Source organism: Taudactylus pleione, unplaced genomic scaffold (genome assembly GCF_031769625.1).
Source record: "Taudactylus pleione unplaced genomic scaffold, aTauple2 ptg000043l, whole genome shotgun sequence".
In the NCBI taxonomy this organism is placed as follows: Eukaryota; Metazoa; Chordata; class Amphibia; order Anura; family Myobatrachidae; genus Taudactylus; species Taudactylus pleione.
Genome location: NW_028284445.1, coordinates 7,008,154 through 7,031,747, shown reverse-complemented (window position 1 = coordinate 7,031,747; position 23,594 = coordinate 7,008,154). Strand labels below are relative to the sequence as shown.

Here is a 23,594-nt window from a genome sequence, read left to right as displayed (position 1 = left end):
TTATCCAATTATTTAACCTTTCCAGTGGCTTTGCTGAGATGTCACATGACATCATGAGCATGGTCTGCTTAATACATGTAATCATTTTCTGTCGCTCTCAGAGCTGTGACTGAAAACCAAGGCTTGTACATCTATCCTATAATGCTGTAAGGCGTGTGTCTAGCACAGTCTCAGTAGAGAGCTGCAGGGAGGCCCCTCCCCTCACAGGTCTCACTGGCTGCATGGACATCACAGCTACACCTCTCACCCCACACACACTAACAGAGGAGACAGCCTTCCTGGAGGTCCTGGAAATATGCACCTCCCAAAAGAACTATATCCCACTTTATACAATCAAAATCACTTAACCTAAAACAGTAGTCAGACCAGGGTGTTTATTCAATGATATTTTTGAAATCTCATAGCTGCATAATGCACCTTGGTCTACCGCTTGCACCCCACTCATGACCCGCAGTCCCCAGTGATGCAGCTGCTTTTCCTCTGCCCCCCTCTCACTTTGCTTAAGCAACCTCCTGCCCCCTATCCATCAAACCCAGAAACCCCCCATCCCCATAGAGAATTGGATTATAAAGTTGTAGTGGATTTGGATTAATGCCCCACACCGCCATTGACTTTTTACATTACTGTGTCCTCCTCCTTGTAAGCAATATTTGATGCAGGAGCTCAGAGTTAAGGATACTAAATTTGAACCCCTATACGCACCTACCTATACCTTCTAAAAATTGACTATAAACCTCTAAAATTGACGCTATTTGCGTAAGCAGTCATACAGTAATATAAAGACTTTAGACCTTGAACATGTGTTTCCAAAGCACAAAGTATTATTCAAGTAAAGTACAGTCAGTTACACGCTGTGATCTAAGCACAATTTAGCGCAAAGAATTATACAGACCCAAGATACAGTTATACGTACGCACGCGCTCTGGACCAGATACCAGCATCAGCAAGAAACCTCCGGCAATCAGCCAGAAGACTCCACACTGGGGTCACAACACACACATTTATACCATTACAGAAACAGACAACACAATAGAGAGGTTTGTTGCTGATCCCATTGGTTCCCTATCACGGTGCGTTTGTTACAGGGCATTTAATAGGTTGATTCAAATGGACACAGAACAGCCTCAAACAGCTTGTTGCCTCCGTTTTTCCGCCTCATGCAAATCTTGTCTGTTGGCTTTACAATGTACATTTTGGTGCTTTAAGTCTCTACGGTCCATAAGTTGAGAATGCATGTTGCGATCTTCACACCGATGATACCTGAAAGCTGTTGAGAGAGTGCAGATCAGTATAATACTTATCACGTATTAAACCTTAGATACCAAAATAGTCTTTATTTCACAGCATTTGTAATAAATGAATAAAACTTGGATCTTACACAAAAGGTTCCATAGCTTTAAAGTATGAGTGTGCATTATGTAAGTATTAGGGATTTGGGAAAAGACGCTAGTTAACTTCGGGCAGATGCGTGCGCACTAAGCTTATGAACAGCATTTTCATACAATATCTTATGCATTCGCTAATATGCGACATGTTAACAGCGCAACTGTGTGTATTAATGTGTGTATGGGGTATGGTAAAAGATGCGATCGCCTAATGCTAATAGCATCGCCATATGTACGTAAGTGTGAGTTTAGCTAAAATGGCGCTGAGCGGCCATTCGCAAAATGGCGTCTTGCTGATCTCATTTCCAAAATGGTGTCTTGCGGCCATTCACAAGATGGCGTCGCTTCGATCTTATTTTAAGCTGATCTGGTCTCAGCCAATTATCCAGCTTCGACAGAGTTCACTAATAACTGAAGTTTTTATTCAGTATTGCAGATACTTCTGTAGTAAATATATATGTATGCACCTGGTTTATATACAGCCATGGTTGGAGCTCTGGTCTTTGCTTTTATGCACATGTGTCCGTTTAACTTTAGTGCATGCTCTACCGTTCTTTATAATTAGCTCTGAGTATAGAGCTAATCTACATCAATGCCGGGAAGTGACATTGTTATGGAAATCTCAGCCTCGTAAGACAGTTGAGAGACGACAGCGCAATTAAACAATAAAACCTTAAACAAAAATCAAGAAAGCAAAAAAATAAAATAAAGAAACAAATAAGAAAGGGGAAAGGATACTGGAAGATGGATCATCAGATGGGCAGAGATACCAAGTAAAGGGGGTTGGAAGGATGATAGAGGGAGGAGGAGGTCATTACTTGTTACCAATGGAAATACCTATTAGTAATCCCATATAGAAATGTATTTAAGTTGAGGAGGAGCAGACTCGGATGCAGTGTGTGACCCATTATAGTTGGCAAACAATGAAGATTCTTTGAACTCCAGCCATGGAAACCAGATGGCAGTAAAATCAGTAGGATTACCCCTAGATAAGGATATGATGTCTTCCATATAGTGTTCTATTCTCTTAAACCAATCTGTAATGGATGGAGGGAAGGAAGATTTCCTTAAGACCGGAATGACAGCCTTAGCTAAATTATTTAAATGTCTTAATAGAGGTTCCTTATAGGATGCCGTGGAAGTTGATGTAATGTTCAAGAGCCAGAACCCAGGGTCTTTAGGGACGTCCCCTCCAAGGATTGAATCGGAGCATTCAAAAACATTCAACCAAAATGGAGCTAGGGAAGGACAATCCCACCATATATGGAGGAGACTATTTGTTGCAGACTTACATCTCCAGCAATTGTTTGTAACCTGTGGGTACATTTTGTTTAAAAGTATAGGGTATCTATACCAGCGAGAGGGAACTTTGTAAAGAGTTTTAAGTGTGACTATACATGAGGAACTGGCTAAAGTGTTGTTGAAAACAATCTCCCAATCAATATCTTGTACTTTATCATGGAGTTTCTTTTCCCATGCTTTGGTGAATGAAGGGGGCGAATTAAAATTTCAATAATTAGAATATAGCGTAGTTATAGTATGAGAAGGAGTTTGGGAAGCGGAACATAAAGATACAAATAAGGTGCGGGTCCTAGTGAGGTCAGAGAGCTTACATGAGGTGGTAATGAAATGTCCCATTTGGAGGTAATTGCAAAATTCAGACTATGGAAGGTTCCAAGATACCTGAAACCCTGCCGAAAGGTCCAGGGGTGTTTCTAGAGAGGAGGGGGCCAGTGTGCAAACTCCGTCACGTGCCCCATCCTCTCCGTCCGGCACTGCACTGAACGGTGTGCGGCCAGAGCCGCACTTATAGACTCTGGGCACTAGAGTGTTCCCAGAGTCTATAGCGCATGCGCAGGTAACCGCGGCGACCAATTTCCCTGGACTGTGGATATGCAAGCGATGGGACAATGGCCGTGGCAGCCATTTTTTACAGTGCAGACACCGGCGCCGACATGGGATTCCGAAGACATAAGTATAATATGGCTGCAGGGTGTGCGGTGCGAGCCCCCCTGGACTCAGGGGCCCGTGTGCCCCACACACCCTGCACCCGTTATAAATACGCCCCTGGAAAGGTCGAGTTCCTGACTAACACAACACACCATTTGACCTAGCCGGAAAAGACCAACCAAGTTCATGGAGCCCCGGTGTAAATTCAGGGTTACCAAGAAAAGATGTGATAGTGTCTTAATCTTTTTTTAAGGAGAAGTTTTATCATTTAAAAAAAGTGCCTAGCAGAAGTGCCCCAATTCATAGTGTCGCAGAAGTGGTCCCAATTCATAATATGCCTCAGCAGTGCCCTTCTTTCATAATACATTATATGGAAAGCATCATGCATATATAGGGGGGTATTCAATTTGGAGTGAAAAGTCTGTGCTGGACTTTTCGCTCTACATCGCAGGTTTTCCGGGGATAAAGTATCGTACGCGTGCCCGCTTTATCCCCGTGTTCAATTAGAAATAATCAAAAACGGGAGCCGGCTGAAAGGTAAGTATCGCCACAAACTGGAAATTTTGGGAAATATTCCGGGGACCGCCCTAAAGATGTGTAGACATGGGGGATCACTATGGGTACCCCCAATTTTACCTGCTGAAGGAAGTCGAGGTTTCTAATCGACTATTTGCTGCCTAATTGAATACTGCCCATAGACGTCTAACCCAGTCATGCAAATTTTAATTTCTAAAACAATAATAGGGGTTTTCAATATGGAGTGAAAACTCAGTTTTTGCGTTGTTTTCGCACCGATGACGTCATTTTCGCAGGTTTTGGTTTTACACCGTATTCAATTTCAAAGACTTTTTGCAGGTTCGAAAAGTCTTTGAAAAAAAACGGGGATAACTTTTCACCACTGAATAGGTGGCGAAAAAAAGTGCAGAATTAGGGTTTAGGGGTGCAGGCTTAAAAAAAATAGCCTGCACCCCTGGGAATGACATTTTAAAATAACTGTGTTAACCAAAGTTTAAAAAAAAAATAGGGACACCCCAAAAAATGAATTTAAAAATTGGGGTAAAAAAAAAAAAATAGAAAAAAGTGTTTAAAAATAGGGAAATAGGTTCAGGCAGGTGTTTTCTAGAATAGGTTATTAGCGGCAGGTGCATAGTTGCAGAATTTTTAAAAAATTACTTTAGGGACATAAAAATATGCTAGTACCCATTTTCATGTACCCCAAATTTGGGGTACATGAAAATGGGGGTAAGCATATTAGTCCAAAAGTTATTTTTTAAAATTCAGCAAAAATGCACCTGCTGCTACTCCGGCAATGAAGAAAACACCTGCTGCATATAAGGGAACCCCTCTGAATTAAAATTAACTATTTTAGAAGTGTTTTTTTTTTTTTTTTTTTTTTTTTCTTCACTCCAAAATGTAAAATATTTTTTTGGGATATCCCGATTTTTATTTTTATTTTTAAAACTTTTTTTTTTTTTTGCACAGATCGTTTTTATGGGCCATTCCCAGGGGTGCAGGCTATCTTTTTAAAGCCTGCACCCCTAAACCCCAATTATGCACTTTTTTTGCTGGTGAAAACTTATCCCCTTTGTTTTACAAAGACTTTTCGCACAGGCGAAAAGTCTTTGTAATTGAATACGGGGATAATTGAAACATGCAAAAATGACGTAATAGGCTATAATTTATCATCGATTCTGACTTTTCGCATCCAAATTGAATATGGCTCTAAGACACTAGGAAAAATTACTTTGAAATGCAGTCAGTCACTTACACACAGTGGAGAGCACCATTTTATGGGTATACTTTTGGGAGACAGAGGGCAGTGAGGTACCTGAGAGATAACAAGCTTAGGGGATGGTAAAGAGCAGTGAGTAAGCTCAAATGCCCATTCCCCATTTCCACCAAAATCTCGGGTCTGTCCCGGGATTTTTTACCCGGCATTTTGCCGGGTTGTACCTGGCTTAGAACACGTTTACACTGCAACCTCGTCCCTGGTTTTTCCCGGGTTGCCTCTGTTTCTACTGAACCCAGGTAAGCCCAGCTTTATTCAGGCCATTTTTAATGACATCCACATTTAATGACATTTTTAATGACATCCTTTATTATTTATTAGTAGTAATTTTTTTACTTAATTATTACTATTTAGGTATTATTTAATTTAATTACATTTTTAGTGACATCTTTTATTCAGGCGTTTCCTCTGGTCTCTGGGTGATTACATCAGCAGCTAGCGCCCTGGAAGGACCAATCAGCAGCTTTTGCAATTACCCGCTAAAACCCTGCTCGATACCCGGGAAGAAATCCTGGGTCAGTAGACCCGGGATTGTTTCCTTTGGAGCTGATTTCACTGAGCAGAGTCCCGGGTAGACACGGCAATTACCTAGGGTTTTTTAGGCAGTGGAAAAGGGGTATTTTACTGCAGCATTCAAAGTATGTTTTCATGTTTACGCTGCATGCTGATGAAGTTGTTCTCCTTCAGGATCTGATACAAATAGTAGTGTCATGTATAAATGAAAAAGATAGTGTTCTTTTTCAGTAAATATTTAGCTTGGTTGGTTGTTACATATGATCAGCATGCCTTAAGCCATTAACAGTAGGATATTTGGATACCACCAGTTGCTCAATAATCCTAAAAAACCTTAAAATGTTCTCATACAAATTCCAAACACCCAAGAGAGATTTCCTGGGGTTCAAACGAAAAGTAAAAGAAAACATGATAAATCACAGGACCTATATTCCTTTTTCGGGAAAGTGTGTGTGTATGTCCACAGTCTGTCTGCACTCACTTCATTAGCTCCAGTGCCAGAAATGAATCCGCATACAAACTCCAGCAAAGAACGTTACTTAAATATGCAAAAGGTGTATATTCCATACATCAACATTTCGGAGAAAGCCAAGACACCAGCAGAAATCTATCAGTAATTAGAAAGCAATCCTGCCCCTTGTCAGTGCAAATTAATATAAGCTGGTTCAGTCCCAACTGATGGCCTATAAAAAGGTGTCTCATTACCAAGGTGTCACACAAGAAACATCTAATGATGGTTAAAAAAAAAAACACTTTTTCGAGACCTTTGCAACCTTATTGTTGCAAAACATACTGATGGCATTGGTTACAGAAGGACTTCTAAACTTCTGAATGTTCCAGTGAGCACTGTTGGGGCCATAATCCGGAAGTGGAAAGAACATAATTTCACCATAAACCGGCCACAACCAGGTGCTCCTCCCTAGATTTCTGACAGAGGACAGAGGAGTTGTCCAAGAGCCAAGGACCACATATGATTGAAGGAAGGATGAATGGAAAAATGTACCGAGACATTCTTGATAAAAATCTGCTGCCATCTACCAGGATGCTGAAGATGAAACGAAAGGTGGACATTTCAGCAAGACAATGATCCCAAACACACAGCCAAGAACACTCTCAATTGGTTTCAGAGAAAGAGAAAATAAAGCTGCTAGAATGGCCCAGCCAATCACCTGACCTGAATCTAATTGAAAAACTATGGAAAGAACTAAAGATCAGAGTTCATAGAAGAGGCCCACGGAACCTTCAAGATTTGAAGACTGTTTGTGTGGAAGAATGGGCCAAAATCACACCTGAGCAATGTATGCGACTAGTTTCTCCATACAGGAGGCGTCTTGGAGCTGTCATTACCAACAAAGGTTTTTGTACGAAGCGTGTTCAAAACTTTTTCCCTGTGTCATTTCACATTATTACACATACTGTAACTTAATTTTAGGACATCTATGGTTTGATTTCTTTGCATGTGTGGATTGCATGGGTTGTTGCTGACATTTGGTGAAAATTTCATTACAATAACCCCATTACAAATATATTCACTGAGAAAAATGTTATGTGTTCAATACTTAATTTACCCGCTGTGTGTGTATATGTATATATTTGTATATAGTGTGCACCCATTCTGCTCTTTCCTGTGTGGATGGAGAGCACTGGGGTAAACCTTTTGTATACTTAAAGCAAGTAATAAAAGCAAATTGCAACTAAACCTTGAATATGTATGCATTAATGTCTGAAATACGAAGGCAAGATAATTAGATTTACACACACAAAAAAAAATATATATATATTTACACACACATACCTCTAGTGTTTTAAAAATAAAACATTGGTTAAGCCTCCTCATATGGCAATCAGCTATAGCCACCACAGAATCAGTATGATCTTATCCTGACAGCGGAAGCCCAGCAGGGGTGAAGACCCCGAAGCTACAAGAGATAAGTATTAACTAACCTTTCTTCACCCCCTAACAATAACCATCCCTTAGGGGTGCCTAATCCTAACCCCCCCCTTCTCCACAGCCTAAATCTGTTTCCCGGGGGTCCCGAACCCTAACCTCCCCCCCTTCCCCTAGTCTAAACCTAACCTCCTGGGGGGGGGGTGCCTAACCCTAAGTCCCCCCGGGAGCCACTAGCCTAACCCTTCCAAAACCCCCCATCCCCCCACAACTGTCCGCGCCTGACTTGTACCTTGCCAGGATTAGACAGTCGGGAAGCTAGCGGTCGGCATTGCGACCATCGGCTTCCTGACTGCATCCTAGCCACCACAACATTTCAGCCTAAAGTGGTTCTAATATTGACTGTAAAGTTCAAAGAATGATTGGCCGTGGACTGAGAGCATGTATATCAGGGACCAGCAGTTATTTTGGACGTTAATTACGATTTTACTATTGACTGCAGCACACAAAATTTAGTTAACTTATATTCTGATAAAGACTACAATAACCCACAGGAATCAATTATCAAATGCTGCAGCATTTAAACTTGCTGCAAAGACTCATCAAAATATATTGTGTCACTAGTGATTGGATCCAGCATTTGCCAGGTCACTGCTACAACTCTGCCACCTCCTGTCCTGTTATTGTGGCATGCGAGTGCACATCACACCTAGAGTGCACAGTGCGTGCCGTAGGAGCTGGGGGTTAGACGTGATATGTGCGCACCGCAGCCTCAGTTAGGTCATCATGCAAACATGATGACCTCATTTTTAGCAGAGTCCAATTTTATGATCATACATTAAGCATGAAGCTTGAGGGTTCTGTCCCTTCATCTTTTTCCTGATCGAGCTGGGAGTAAAGTCCTGTTGATGGGTGGTCTGCATAACAGAGCAATGGTGAATGAGTGGCGCATGCCTGTCATGATGTACATTGTGTTCACAGCTACTAGAGGAAGTGAACGGGACAGAGCACTCTTGAGAAGTGGGGTTACATTGATAAATGTAAAGTATTGGAGAGATTTTATTATATATATATATATAATCTCTCCAATACTTTAAAACAAGTAAAATAATTTGACAGTACATTAGATAGATGTAAAGTTTTTACTGACTGTCTGTCTTAAAACTTGATTTCTCTATATAGATTGCAAGAATGCATCAATCTATTTGCAGTGCAACATGGTACAAAGGATCATACTGACAGACTACAATAGATTGTTTATACTATCTATATTTAATTTTTGTGTGCTATGTTTTTAATTTCATTTAAATAAAATTATATTTGCACACCTTTACATTAACACCTTTTGTTTTTCTTATGAAATTCTGAATCTGTTTGATGTCACATGACTACCTTCCCAATTATAAAAATTAAAGTTGTATCCAAGATAACAAACTTCAAGATGGCCGATAAACTGGTGACATGCCCTAAAAAGTTTTCCCCCACTCCCATATATGTGTAGACACTGGTTTAATATTTTCTTAGGCATTTTCTTTTTATAAGGGTGTTTTCCCACTTTTGGACCACCCTGTATCTCACGTCTAAACAATTGCTGTTAAAGTTTTTTTTTCCTTTATTTTGAACCAGCAAAACTTAATTTGTCCATTGATGTGTGACTAGCGTGAATGAAATGCATTAGCATGGAATTAGGTTTCTTTGTCTAAACTTAAAATATTGGATGGAGTACGTAGTTCTCTGGCTCGTGTTTTCAGTTCACATGGGCATGTAAACCTTGTATACACCTGATGATGAACAAATAACAAACAGATTATGAAAATTAATTTTCTATGTGCAGATGGATATGTATTACTAAACTTTCTACAATGATGGTTGCCAAGATGTTGAATCGAAAGCATTCAAAGTACATATTGGAGCAACATGTCCTGTACTTAAACCCGCGTTGGCTAAGAGACTAGTTTGATCGCATTGGTGTAATAATGCCAGATTTTCCTTTTAATCTGTTCAATCTTCGGTGATTACGTATAGAAGGTAGTGATTAAGCCTAGGCAGGTTTGTCATTTGTAAATCAGATGACTAGCTGCTTCCAGAGCAGTGGTGAAAGTAGATGATCTAACCTCTATGGCCCGTATTCAATTAGCGGCGAAAAGTCGGAATCCGCAGAAAAGTATCGCGGATGTTATTTCGCCAGGTGAAAACGTATCCCCGTATTCAATTCCAAATAATTTTTGCGTAGGCGAAAATGCAGTGTAATGGGGGAAATGATTCGCCTATGAATAGGTGTCGGAAAAAAATCGCTATTTAGGGGTGCAAAGGTGGGGAAACCACTCTGCACCCTTGGGACAGCCCCCCAAAGAATATCTGCATAAAAAAACTAAAACAATATAGAGGAACACCCCAAAAAATTATTTAGAAAGTGCAAAATGGGGGTACAAATTTAAAAACTAGTGAAATAGCCTTTTGGGGGGTCGGCAAGTAGGGGGTGAGGTGGTGTTTTTTTTTTTTTTTTTGATTGCAGGTGCATTTTTAAAGTTTTTTTTAAAACTTCACTTTAACGACTCTAAACCATGCTTGCACCCATTTTCATGTACCCCAAATTTGACAGGACTACTAATTTTCTCTAAAAAACACTGCTTAATGCTATTCTTCACCACTTGTGCAAAGACGCTAATTAGAAGACAATGACACACCTTAGGTACCCCAAACAGCTTTATTAGGGCTATTCGGGGGCCTGTGCATTGATCCCCAATGTAAGTGCATCTTTTGGGGGGTGTCAGGCTGATTTTACATCACTTTTCACCTGCTTGAGTCTCGCCGGGTTGCTTTTTAGCGTCCTTTGAAATTGAATACGACGAATAGCGATGTCAAAATCCAACAGCCAAAACGCGCGGTCTGCGAAAAGTCCGGCTAATTTAATACGGGCTGTATGTATGTATGTATCACAAAGTTGGATTAATTTTTCTTTTTACCCCATCAAACTGCATTTTATAAGCAGACAAATCCGTCATTAGCAGCTCAAATAAAAGATTAGGAACCAAATAAAAATGTGTTAGCTGCTTGGCTTCTTTATGGGCTTGTAGCATCATATTTCTTTCCAGCATCCTAAAATTCCATATCTCTATACTCTGTATTCTCCACTCTATGAAGATTGTTTACTATGATATTTTCTGTGTATTAGGTATGTTTTTAGATTACTTTTCAGGTCTTATTTACACCTATTCCCTTATTTTGAACTTCAAACTCCTTAATAATTGCAGGAAAAAAATGCATTCAGCATGGAACAAATAAGAGTCAGTGGTGTGGTGTTCCCACCATTGTGTTAGAACGTTCTAATGGTGCTTTAAAAGTTGTAGAACACAGTATACCTGTTTCGCATGCGTGACCTTGCACTGCATGTACAGTAGATGATATTTGTAAAAACTTATGTAAAAAAAGGTTTTCTTTGTGACACTGCCTTCTCCATGTCATGGCAGGTGAGTACATTAGGGTCAATGAACTGTCCTCATCCGCCCCCCCCCCCCCCACACCCACAATGCGTTCTAAAATTTTAAATGCAACATAAATTTGTTAAAACACCACGGTAGAAACACTCCATTGACTCTAATTTGTACTATTTTTTTATGCATTTTTCTTTCTTTCAATCATAACCTTATTAAATAATTCAACTTTTTTTTTTTTTTATTCTTGGCTACAATAAGTCTGTCTTTTTCCTTTTTAGTCTGACTTCTATTAACTTAGCTCTTAAGATGAACTCTTGTCTCACATCTATTAGTAATTGCTGTCCATGTCTGTCTTTGATTGTTTCCTTTATGTTAGTAATGAAAATCATTACAATTACCATATATTACATTAACAAATAGCTGAATATCTGACTATTGGGAACTTAATGGAACAATGCTAAAGGGGTGACCCTAGCTGTCTTTAGCCACGTATCCACTAGTAGACATGGAAACTACAGCACGATTAGGACATTGTAATCGTGCTGTCGTTTCTATGTCTAGTGATGTGCCTACATTGAACGTTCACTCGTTCAGTCTAGCCACATCCATCATTCCCGCACATGCTGAGCCTGAACCTGTGATGGGATTGTCAGGTTGACCAGCATGTATGGGCGATGATGGATGGTAAAAACGACCAGCAGGCACGCACATTGCTGGTCATTTTTGACATTTACATGTTCGATTTGCGGGCGATTAACAAGCGATTGCACGATACAGACGTCGTTATCGTGGAATCGCTTGGTTAAATCGCTAAGTAGGATTTAGCTTGGCATAAGAATGTCTTCAGATGGGTACACACCTGAGTGATGTATTGGCTGCTTAGTGATATGGTAAGTGTTCTGCACATAGGAATTGTGCATACACTCTAAGCAATCCGCCGCCCAACATACCTGGCCATGGCAACCAATAGTGAAGTCATTGTCAGCGGTTCCTGTAGCTGGCATATTGGTCAGTTGCCGGATCGCCTGTACACACATGGCATCTGCCGTGCTGCAGAGCTGTGATTGATGTAGTTCACTGACTTATCGGCTGTACATATGGGCCGATGCACTAAGCGATATATTGTTTGTCGGCTGTACAAACGATATAACGCATAGTGTGTACCCAGCCTTACGCTAAGTGCACACCTTAACTATGTATCAAACGATCTAGCTTATCGTTTGGGAAAATGTTGTGCAGCAGCTAAGATCAAATCTTCTGGTCCGGCTGCTTTGCTCATGATTATCGGCCCTGCGTGCTGCATGTACGCTGTGCAATAATAATATTTAATATTATCCTTTATATGGCGCCACAAGTGTTCCGCAGTGCCTTACAGAGTACATAAACTGATAAGTGAACAAGAGACGAGTAACTTACAGTACATTACAGTGCAGGACAAGGACACGATTTATATACATTGCTGCAATAGCGATTAAACACTCACAATAAGCAGCAGGGAGTTAGCAGTCACGTGTTAAGTGCTCTTGTAAGGAGTAATGAGTAGAAGAAAGTGTAAGGAGAAGCACATAAGGGAAGAGGTCCCTGCTCGTGAGAGCTTACATTCTAAAGGAGATGGGCAGACAGACAAGCGTGACACAGATGGGGTAGATAGGGAGGAAGGAGCATGAAGTGGGTTAGGATTAGAATAGGACTGAATAGCTGGGAATCGGCTGATTGCCCTGATTATTGCACAATGGGTAGCCCAGTTAAACATGTTTTTATTGTGTGTTTGCAATACATTCTTTACAATGGAATATAAAGGTTTGATAGAAATTTGGACACTGAATAACCCAGCTGTGCATATCATGTTATTCTTATTACTGATCAGTAAAGTGCCACAGAGCTTCATGGAGCCGGGAAGTTAGGAAGGCAGGGTATACATAAAACACGGACATACAAGTTAGATAACACAATAATGTAGACCTGAAAGCAAAAGTTAGGGAGAGTACTGTAGCGTAAGAGTTTAAATATAGAGAGCAATGTAATAGCCTGCGAGATGCGGGCATCAGTGTGATTCTGGAGAGTCGCTCATTTCTTTTTAAATTCTTTTTTTAAAGCGAATAATTACTTAAAAGGCAAAACTAACCTGGTTTCCCCTATAGAGTGAAGCAGCCCATACATGAACAATCCAGATTCCCTGATCTCTGATTCTCCGTTGATCTGCAAAATCCCACTTGTAAGAATCCTCAACTCTCCCATTCCAACCATTTTTGGGTCGGAGTCAGCGAATCCAGGATTCCAACGTGTTGGATTTGGCAATTTATTTTTGTATTGTACACATTCATCGGCACAATGCAGAATGTGCTGATTGATTGTTGTTGTATCATGGGCAGTTTAAGGCATGTGTGTGTGTCTGATCTCTTGATTGTCCTTTGGTCCATCTCCTCCAGCAGTTTCTCAGTTGACTCGATATCTTTTCCTATGACTGATGTTATTGGAAAAAGTTCAGATTCCAAGTGGGGAAGATTTGGGTCAAACTGTCCCAAAATATTATAGTGGAGAGTATTTATCTCCTTGCTCCTGCTAGAGACATAAGTGACAGAGTGCATGCATTTAGTACTTATGAACAGCGTAGAAAGCACACAATATGGTGCTTAGTTGCCTTTTTTTTTTTTTTCTTTTTTTTTTCTTTTACTACACCTTTGCTACATCACCTTCTGTAGAGCTGGTAGAAGTCCTTGTTTGCAATTAAATACCCCACTAATAGCCACAAAGTTAACTGGTGATTGGTGATAATACTGCAACATAAAAATTTAGTTGTGCGAAAACTACAATAGAGACAATTGGTGTCATTTACAAAGGGAGAATTTAGAAAGTTATGATCTTTTTGTAGCATGTGTTTATTGTCATTTAAGATAAAAGGATTTTATGCTTCTAAAGCTGCGTACACACTGGGCGATATATCGGCCGCTCAAACTAACGGCTAATATATCGAGGGCAGGTGTGTACCCCCGATATGTCTTTCAACAATGTAATTCACAGACATATCGTATTAGCTGTGCAGCACAGCAGATGGCTATTTATATCTGCAGATATACTGTATATACTGTAATGTTCTGTGTAGCTTTTACTATATGTACGGCGCTGCGGACCACTTGTGGCGCCCTATAAATAAAATGTAATAATACTGTATCGGCGCATCTTGCTGTGTGTATGGGCAGTCAGGGAAAGGATTAACATGTGTTGCAGTTACAGCCATTGAAGGATTCGACAATCCATGACCCCAAGGTTAGTACAGTATTAATTTTCTGTATTCATCCTTTTGGGTGGAAGTAAGGTCCTGTTTGAAAAATGAAAATAAAAAAAAATTATTTTGGTTAGGCGGTCATCATTTTTCATTTTTTTTTATTTTTTATTCACTATATTCAGTTTGAGACTAAGCATTGTATAATACCTACTTCCTTCTACAGTCTTTAATTCTCTTCCCATTAATCTATTCTCTCTCACCAGAAGTGCTATGGCAGAGCATAGATGGATGAAAAGTGACATCGTTTAAATATATTGCTCTTGTTAAATAGTTCAGTCAGCTCATTCCCATCAATCTTTTCTCAATGGCGCAGTCTGCAGACATACCCCATATGGCTCAAAGCAAACTGGAGCATGTCTTTTTTAAAGATCCTTTTTGGAATGTGTGAGCAGTGGAGCATCTAGAATGTTTGTATCTAAGTATCCGGGTACTGATTCAGCTGGCTAACCACTGGGTGACCTGCAGCATGCTAACCTACCCGTAATCTTTTGGTGTACTAAGCTCTGGAAATTGATAAATTGGAGAGTGATAAACTACCAATCAATCAGCTCCTACCTGTCATGTTAGAGGCTGTGTTTGAAAAATGACAGAAGCTAATTAGTTGGTAGTTAATCACTCTCCAATTTATCACTTTCCAGAGCTTAGTACATCTGCCCCAGTATGTTGCTTGACAGTTGTCTTACATGTCATTAATTTTGTATTGTAGACTCATGAAACCAGCTACTGCCCTAGAGCAGAGGATACTTGCAGTATCTGTGTCACTTTTAGTTGGACTTTTGAGTATTTGTTCTTATTACAGAATGACTATCTGTGCTGCTTAAATACAGATCTTAAGGAAGTTGTTTGGACATAACTGTCTTCTCAAATAACCAGGGAAATCACTATTTAACATAAGGTAGGAGGCCGCTTGACTCCACAAACTGCATTGCTATTTAAAGTCAAGAACTTTTTCTCTGTTCACAACTTTATTTTGGCTGTGCAATTGGAGTGTAAGAAGAAAATCAAAGTGTCTCCTGTAGTGGCCCTCACTAGTCCTCATACTCACGCACCCCTCTAAAAGTTGCACAGCCCCAGCGTTCAGCCGGGGATATGAGACCATGGGGCCATCTCCCCCTAAGCACGGAGGGGATATCTCCCTCCCTGACGGTCGTACAGCTTTAAGCTTTTTTAAACAAACATTCCAGTATTCAACTACATTTTTCTGTGTATTATGCTACCTCTGTTCTACCTTCCGTAGCTGGTCTTACTCATGTGCTTACTGTGCATCTGCTGAAACATATTGATCATTACCTATCTGCTTTCACATGTTTACACTGCTGCTGAGCGCGGGTTTATTCCTCCCCCATCCCCCCCCCCCCCAAGGTGCTTTGCTTTTGTTCGAAGGTGATTTTCTATGTAAGGAACTTTAAAATCAAGTTGATAATTATTGTAATAGTTGGGCTGATACGTTTTGTTATATTTTCTTTGCAGATTTTTTATTTTAATCCAAGTAAATGGAAGAAATACATGGGGAAATGTATAACGAAGTGTAAACGGTATTTGGGTAAAAATGTTCTAGTGACTGAAAAAAGAAAGATGGGTAATCACATGTGGTTTCATATCTCAGAGGGGTTTCCCCAGGGTATCTGGCCTCTTCAGTGGGCAAAATAATAACAAAAGCATTATTTCTCGACCTAGTCATATGTGACAAAACAACACGGGTGTAGCTCAATTGTTTGCGCCGACATCTTTAACTCTTGGGTGCCACTTTATACGTCTAAACCCTGTTTCCTTGGGCGCCAAATGCGCGGAAAAGCATGGGCGCCCAAAAACAATTGAATACCACACACATATCTCCCATCACTTTGGACGGGAGACAAGGTACGATAAAGCAATTGAAGTCCTCCCCTTCAAATGTAGCATGAAAATGAATTCTATTAATCTCATATAATGGCTCTTCGATTATGTCCATCATGGTCTTTCACGCTTCTTCAGCAGATTGCCAGGGAGGCACTTTCATGATGAAGCAGGGAGAGTTTGATTGACCACATGTCAGACTTGTGTGACATACACTATGTACATTGGTGCATTCATACTCTGGGTAAGGCCAGTGATCTCACAGCAACCACAATGCCTACAGTCTGCTTTTTACCCCTTTAGGACACTGTCATTTATATTTATAATGTACTTCAACTGTCAGTAATGGAGCATGAAGGTAAAAAGTAACCTTTTACAAAAAGAGGTGCAGTGGAATGACTGGCTAACATATAACTATTTTAACTTCATGTTTCATATTTAAACACAGAATTAGATTTTATTGGTTCTACGTTTTTTTTTTTCTTCTTATAAAATGTATTTGTTTTCTCATTTTATATTTGAAATGACGGATTTTGCGTGTTTTATAAATCTACTACCAGGACGCTCACAATAAAGAACATATAAAAAGAAATAATAGTGGCTTTTGTGCATCGTTCTTAAAATGGTTCGCGGTACAAGCATAAAATATTAGTCAGAGTGTAAAGAAAAAAAACACAAATAATATTGGAACTAAAAATTCACACAAAGCACTCTGTAACCTGCAATGGTTTCAGATAACTAGGTCATTGAATGATGTGTTATGGATCTTATTCATTTATGCCCCACATATACTGTGTTCTAGATCTTGTTCATTTTTGTCCTGCATATATTGTGTTATGGATCTTACTCGTGCTGTGCTACATATCTTATTCATGAATGTCCTACATATAGTACGTTATGGATCTTATAAATTTATGCCCCACATATGTGTTCTAGATCTTATTCATTTCAGTGTTACTTATAATGTGTCATACGGTCGATTAAATTTAGTGCGATGTTGAATAGTTCCGGGAAGGAGTTCCCAGAGCTATTCAATTGACCAAGCTGTTAAGTCTGACTACAGGATTTCTGCTCGCACCTTCCTGAGGTGCGAGCAGAAATCGGGCTTAAGTGCCAGTCATGATGCCGTTTACTGGCTTAACGCGCCGCTAACAGCTTTGCGGCCGGCACTTTAGTGGGAGAATGCCCCTTACCGCTGCCAGCTTAAGGTGCGGCAACCGGCATTCTCCAACTTAAGTGGTTCTAGTCGGACTTAACAGCACAGTCAATTGAATAGGTCCTGGAACTCCTTCCTGGGGCTATTCAGCATCACGCTGAATTTAATCACCCCAATAGTATGTTATGGATCTTATTAATTTATGCCCCACATATAATGTGCTGTAGGTCTTGTTAATTTCTGTTCTACATATAATGCGTTCTGGATCTTACTTGTTTCTGTGTTACATATCTTTTTCATGTACAGTCAGGTCCATAAATATTGGGACATTGACAGAATTTTCAGATTTTGGCCTCTATTTACCACCACAATGGCTTTGAAATGAAACAAACAAGATGTGATTTAACTGCAGACTTTCAGATTTAATTTGAGGGTAATTACATCCAAATCAGGTGAACGGTGTAGGAATTACAATGGTTTCTATATGTGCCTCCCACTTTTTAAGGGGCCAAAAGTAATGGGACAAACTTAAACAATCCTAAATCTAACTTTCACTTTTTAATACTTTGTTGCTAATCCTTTGCAGGCATTTACAGCCTGAAGTCTGGAACGCATAGACATCACCAGACGCTGGGTTTCATCCCTGGTGATGCTCTGCTAGGCCTCTACTGCAAATGTCTTCAGTTCCAGCTTGTTCTTGGGGCATTTTCCCTTCAGTTTTGTCTTCATCAAGTGAAATGCATGCTCAATCGGATTCAGGTCAGGGGATTGACTTGGCCATTGCATAACATTCCACTTTTTAGCCTTAAAAAACTCTTTGGTTGCTTTTGCAGTATGCTTCGGGTCATTGTCCATCTGCACTGTGAAGCGCCGTCCAGTGAGTTCTGAAGCATTTGACTGAATATGAGCATATAATATTGCCCGAAATACTTCAGAATTCATTCTGCTGCTTTTGTCAGCAGTCACATCATCAATAAATACAAGGGAACCAGTTCCATTGACAGCCATACATGCCCACGCCATGAAACTACCACCACAATGCTTCACTGATGAGGTGGTATGTTTTGGATCATGAGCAGTATCTTTCCTTCTCTTCTCTTCCCATCACTCTGGTTCAAGTTGATCTTTGTCTCATCTGTCCATAGGATGTTGTTCCAGAACTGTAATGGCTTTTTTAGATGATGTTTGGCAAACTCTAATCTGGTCTTCCTGTTTTTGAGGCTCACCAATGGTTTAGATCTTGTGGTGAACCCTCTATATTCACTCTTGTGAACTCTTCTCTTCATTGTTGACTTTGACACATATACATGTACCTCCTGGATAGTGTTCTTGATTTGGCCAACTGTTGTGAAGGGGTATTTCTTCACCATGGAAATAATTCTTTTGTCATCCACCACAGTTGTTTTCCGTGGTCTTCCGGGTCTTTTGGTGTTGCTGAGCTCACCGGTGCGGTCATTCTTTTTAAGAATGTTCCAAACAGTTGATTTGGCCACACCTAATGTTTTTGCCATCTCTCTGATGGGTTTGTTTTGATTTTTCAGCCTAATGATGGCTTGCTTCACTGATAGTGACAGCTCTTTGGATCTCATATTGAGAGTTGACAGCAACTGATTCCAAATGCAAATGTCACACCTAGAATCAACTCCAGTCCTTTCATCTGCTTAATTGATATAATAATGAGGGAATAGCCCACACCTGTCCATGAAATAGCTTTTGAGTTGATAGTCCCATTACTTTTGGCCCCTTAAAAAGTGGGAGGCACATATTGAAACTGTTGTAATTCCTACACCGTTCACCTGATTTGGATGTAATTACCCTCAAATTAAATCTGAAAGTCTGCAGTTAAAGCACATCTTGTTTGTTTCATTTCAAAACCATTGTGGTGGTGAATAGAGGCCAAAATCAGAAAATTCTGTCAATGTCCCAATGTTTATGGACCTGACTGTATGTCCTACATATAGTACGTTATGGATCTTATTCATTTATGTGCCACATATGTGTTCTATATATCCATTTCTGTGCTACATACTGTATAATGTGTTATATGCAGGACAGAAATGAATAGTTCCATAAGTTTTTTTTCTTCTTCAGGGTCCATAGTCTCCACATGGAGTCCTTGGTGTAGGTGATGTGAACCTATCCGGGCACCACACAGTTAAAGCTTTACAGATCCCAGGATGTATTGGGTCCACTTTTCCTATACCCCGAGCCAGAGGCACCTCAGTTTTGTTGTTGCCCGGCTGGAGTCGGGTCACCATTTTGCAGGGGGGCTGTTCATCAGCCCCTAAAGCTTATTTCTTTATTTTATTTAGTTACTTCTACAAGCGACCTGAGCGCACAGCAGCAGACTGTCCGTGGGACGTCTGTGTTGCCGCTCTGCCACCCCCTCCGGTGCCGTGACGACAGTACTGATCTGGGGACCTCGGTGGGCTTTCTGGGGGTCAGCGCTAGCCAGGGCCCCCAGAGGGGATCCAGACTGCACCCGGACATCAGGGGACAGGTAAGGCGTGTCGCAATGGCAGTCGATACCACCGGAGGTGCTGGGTGTGGATGCATGCTCCGGCCATCGCGCTCCAACTTGACCACCAGGGACATATTGGTGCGGGAAACCAGCGTCCCAGAGGTTAATAACCGGCCAGGGGAGACGGCTTCCCTTTTTAAGCGGCTCCTCCCCTCAACTCAGCGCGCCTTTCCACTGCGGTCTGGCTTCCCTGAGCTGCTCTCCTCCTCCGGACACTCCCCCTCTGAGTTCTCCGCCGGCCATTTTCTAAGTGTGCAGTTGCAGTTCTCCCAGGACAGCGCGTGGTCCGGTACCCTTGCATACCTCTCCCCAGGGTCAGTGTTTGTAGCGCTATTTCCTAACAGACACTGCGTCTGTGTAGTTGAGTATAGTGCCACTTTGCAGCGTCTTTCCTGCATTGTATGTGACTTGTGCTAGCGCTGTCTCTCTGAATCTGCCAGCAGGGTGTCAGAATTGGGAGCACTCTCCTGTTGTCCTCCTTTTCTGATATTTCACCAGGACAGGGCGGTGCTTCGTACTCTCCCTGAGTTCCTTCCTAAAGTTGTTTCTAGTTTCCATATTAATCAAGAAATTATAGTACTTGCCTTTCTGTCTCCAGACCTCTCGGCAGGGGAGGCCTCATTGGATATGGTCCGCGCCCTCAGAATTTATGTGGACCGTACCATTTCTTTTCAGAAATCTTTGTTTGTTTGTGCTCTATGGATTTCACAAGAAGGAATGGCCAGGAAATAAGCAAACATTGGCTAGATGGCTTCGTATGACTATCTCAGAAGCTTACATGCAGTGAGGCCTGCCTGTTCCGTCTTCTGTTAAGGCTCATTCTACTCTGTCTGTGGGTTCCTCGCCATGGCGCCTCGGCTATTCAGCTTTGTAAGGCGGCCACGTGGTCTTTTGTCCAGATCTTTCTAAGGGTCTATGCATTTGATACCTTTGCCTCTCAGGATGCTTCCCTTGGACGCCGGATTCTTCTCTCAGCTAAGGAGCGTCCCCATCCTTTAAAAGGACTGCTTTGGGACATCCCCAAGGTCTCCCTGTGGAGCCTATGAACCCTGAAGAAAAAATGAGTTATGGTAAGAACTTACCTTGGTTAACTCTTTCTTTGAAGTTCATAAGGTCCACAGGGCACACGCTCTGACGCACCTGGCTTCATATGGGCTATCTTACTGTTCACCGGTTTCTCTCTTATCCTCCAACTGAGGTGGTGCGGGGTATAGGGAGAGTGGACCCAATGCATTCTGAGAGCTGTTAAGGTTTAACTGCGTGGTGCCCGGTTTGGTTCCCATCCCCTACACCCCGAAGGTCTCCCTGTGGACCCTATGGACTTCGAAGAAAGAGAGTTAAAAAAGGTAAGTTCTTACCATAACTCTTATTATTTTAAAGACTTTTAATGAAAAATAACAAAACCCCCTCACCAGATATTTTTTTTCTTATGTTAAAGAAATTAGCTGCATTCATTCATTTTTGTCAAAAAAGCAAACAAAAAAACTTTTAGCTCTGTTTTCTTTATCTTGATTGTCTGTCAAAAGACACATTTCCAGAAACAAATTTTTTTTTGTTCTTTGAAATTCTGATAAGGTGGGATGAGAACATGTTCAGTTTCATCCAATCCATTTTTTGGGGAAGAATAATTATTACCGTTAAAGTTGGGATTATCTACTTTGATGTTAAAATTGTCTTTATATTTATAAATTGAATTACCTTTTACAGGAATTAGGTTATTTCCTGCAGTTGTGAAAACAATGGAATTAGTCAGCATTTGGTAGTTTATATTTCAAACATTAACTACAGTCTCGGTCAACCATATGTTTCTTTGAAACTTGAAATGTATGATATGCTATGAGTTTCAAAATAGTTTATTGAAAAGTGGAGTCAGAAGGACCAACCATTACAATGTTCCTTGAATTTGAAAATACGGGCTTAAGGTTTGTGATGTGCTTCTATCACGCCTGGCATATTTTAGTATATGTATTGTACAGGTTGAGTCTCCCATATCTAAATATTCCGAAATACGGAATTTTTTTGGCATGACTTAGATAATGAAACCTTTGATTGTTAATAGTTCAATATACACAAACTTTGTCTAAAGCACAAAATTATTAAAAATAATGTATAAAATGGCCTACAGGCTGTGTGTAGGGTGTATATGAAACATAAATTAATTTAATTTCTGTACACAAACTTTGTTTGAGCCACAAATTATTGAAAATATTGTATAAAATGAGCTGCAGGCTGTGTGTATAAGGTGTATATAACACATACGTGCATTCTGTGTGTATATTTGGATCTCATTCCCAAGATATTTCATTATTAAATGCAAATATTCCAAAATACAGAATATTCCGTTATCCAAAATACGCCTGGTCCCAAGCATTTTGGATATGGGAGACTCAACCTGTATATCCTAAAAACTTAAGGACCTGTAAAAATATGGCATAATGACTGATTTGAGGTTCTTGATGATATTGGAATTAGAAATATACATCACCTCTGTCGGTTGTTCAAAGCTATGGCTGTTGAAATTGAGGAACTATTTGAATGCCAACGTACAAATTGTTGATTTTGTAGTACTGAAATGAAATGGGTTTGCCCCAAATATAAATGTATTTTTATTTGGAAGCAAATGGACCTTACTTTTCTTAAATATATAAACACATGAGCTATATGTAGCCTTAAATAAGATGCTGGTTGTTATACTCTGAAGAATAATTTAATTTAATTTTCTGTATTGAGCAAATAATTCACATTAAGATAAATTGGTTGATAAATCAGGGCTCTGTAAACTGTAACAACTTTAGCCTGTCATTGTGAGAAAAGGCTGCTGTTTCTGGAAAACCACAACCCCAAGTGAACTAGTACTCGCCCTATTATATCCAGAATCACTGGCAAAGTTTCTGAGTGAGCTAAGAAAAAAAAAATTTAATCGGTTTAAGGGGTGATTTTTCAAATTCTATGTTTTTAGTGACACTTGCAGAATGATTTGATTTTCAAAAAGAAAAAATAATAAAAAAAAGCTTTATTTCTGGCTCCAGAAATTGCTAAAAATCCCGATAGTCAGCAAAGCGGCGAATAAATAAAAAGTAATGGGCTGCGATGCCCAGTTGCGCACTTTTACGATAGTGCCAACATAGCAAATCTTGCGATGCAGACGGGATGTATCGTTCCAGGACAGCACATTGCGTCCATCGCATAGAATTGAATTCCACCCAAAGTTGGCTAACTTGCATTCCTGATCATCTCACTGGAAAGTAGGGCTACAGCCAGTAGATCCAGCGTAAGCACAAAGAGGAGCTAGGAAAGCTTTCTGGTTCCTTTTTTAATAAACCAAAAAACATTCAGAGTTAAAGCCATATGCAGTAACTTTATTCACAGGGATGCGGTAAGTAGTGGCTTAATAAGAGACACATTAATCCGAAAAGCCAATTTCAAAAAGATAGACCCGGGATACTTAATCAAAAACCTTCCATGTATCCAGGTACAGATTTAAATGAGGAACTGTAATGTTGGCGGGATATATTGGATAATGGACAATTCCTTTCTAATATTACAAACATGGCTTCTTCCCTAAATAAAATAATTTTAATTCCTGTTAATACTGGTGGATATTTTAAAATAAAATTCTACATAGTTTCCTATATGTTTTAATTGGCATTTTGGAGACCTTGCCCTTAAGGTCATTAGTTTCCTGGATATTTAAATGGCTGTAAAGTCTTTATATCCTTTTCAGGCAGAGAAAAGTAAAGTAAATTGTCGTGTCAGCCCGGGTCCTTTTCTGTGTGAAAGGGTTTACCTGGGTGGAAGTCCCCGGAATTGCAGCATGGGGTGATCCTTTCACA

At 40.2% G+C, this 23,594-nt stretch overlaps 1 protein-coding gene across 11 annotated transcripts in view; it reads left to right on the top strand.

Moving 5' to 3' along the window:
• Positions 1-23,594, top strand: part of NBEA (neurobeachin) — a 634,796-nt gene that overhangs the window by 89,149 nt on the left and 522,053 nt on the right. The window lies entirely within an intron of this gene.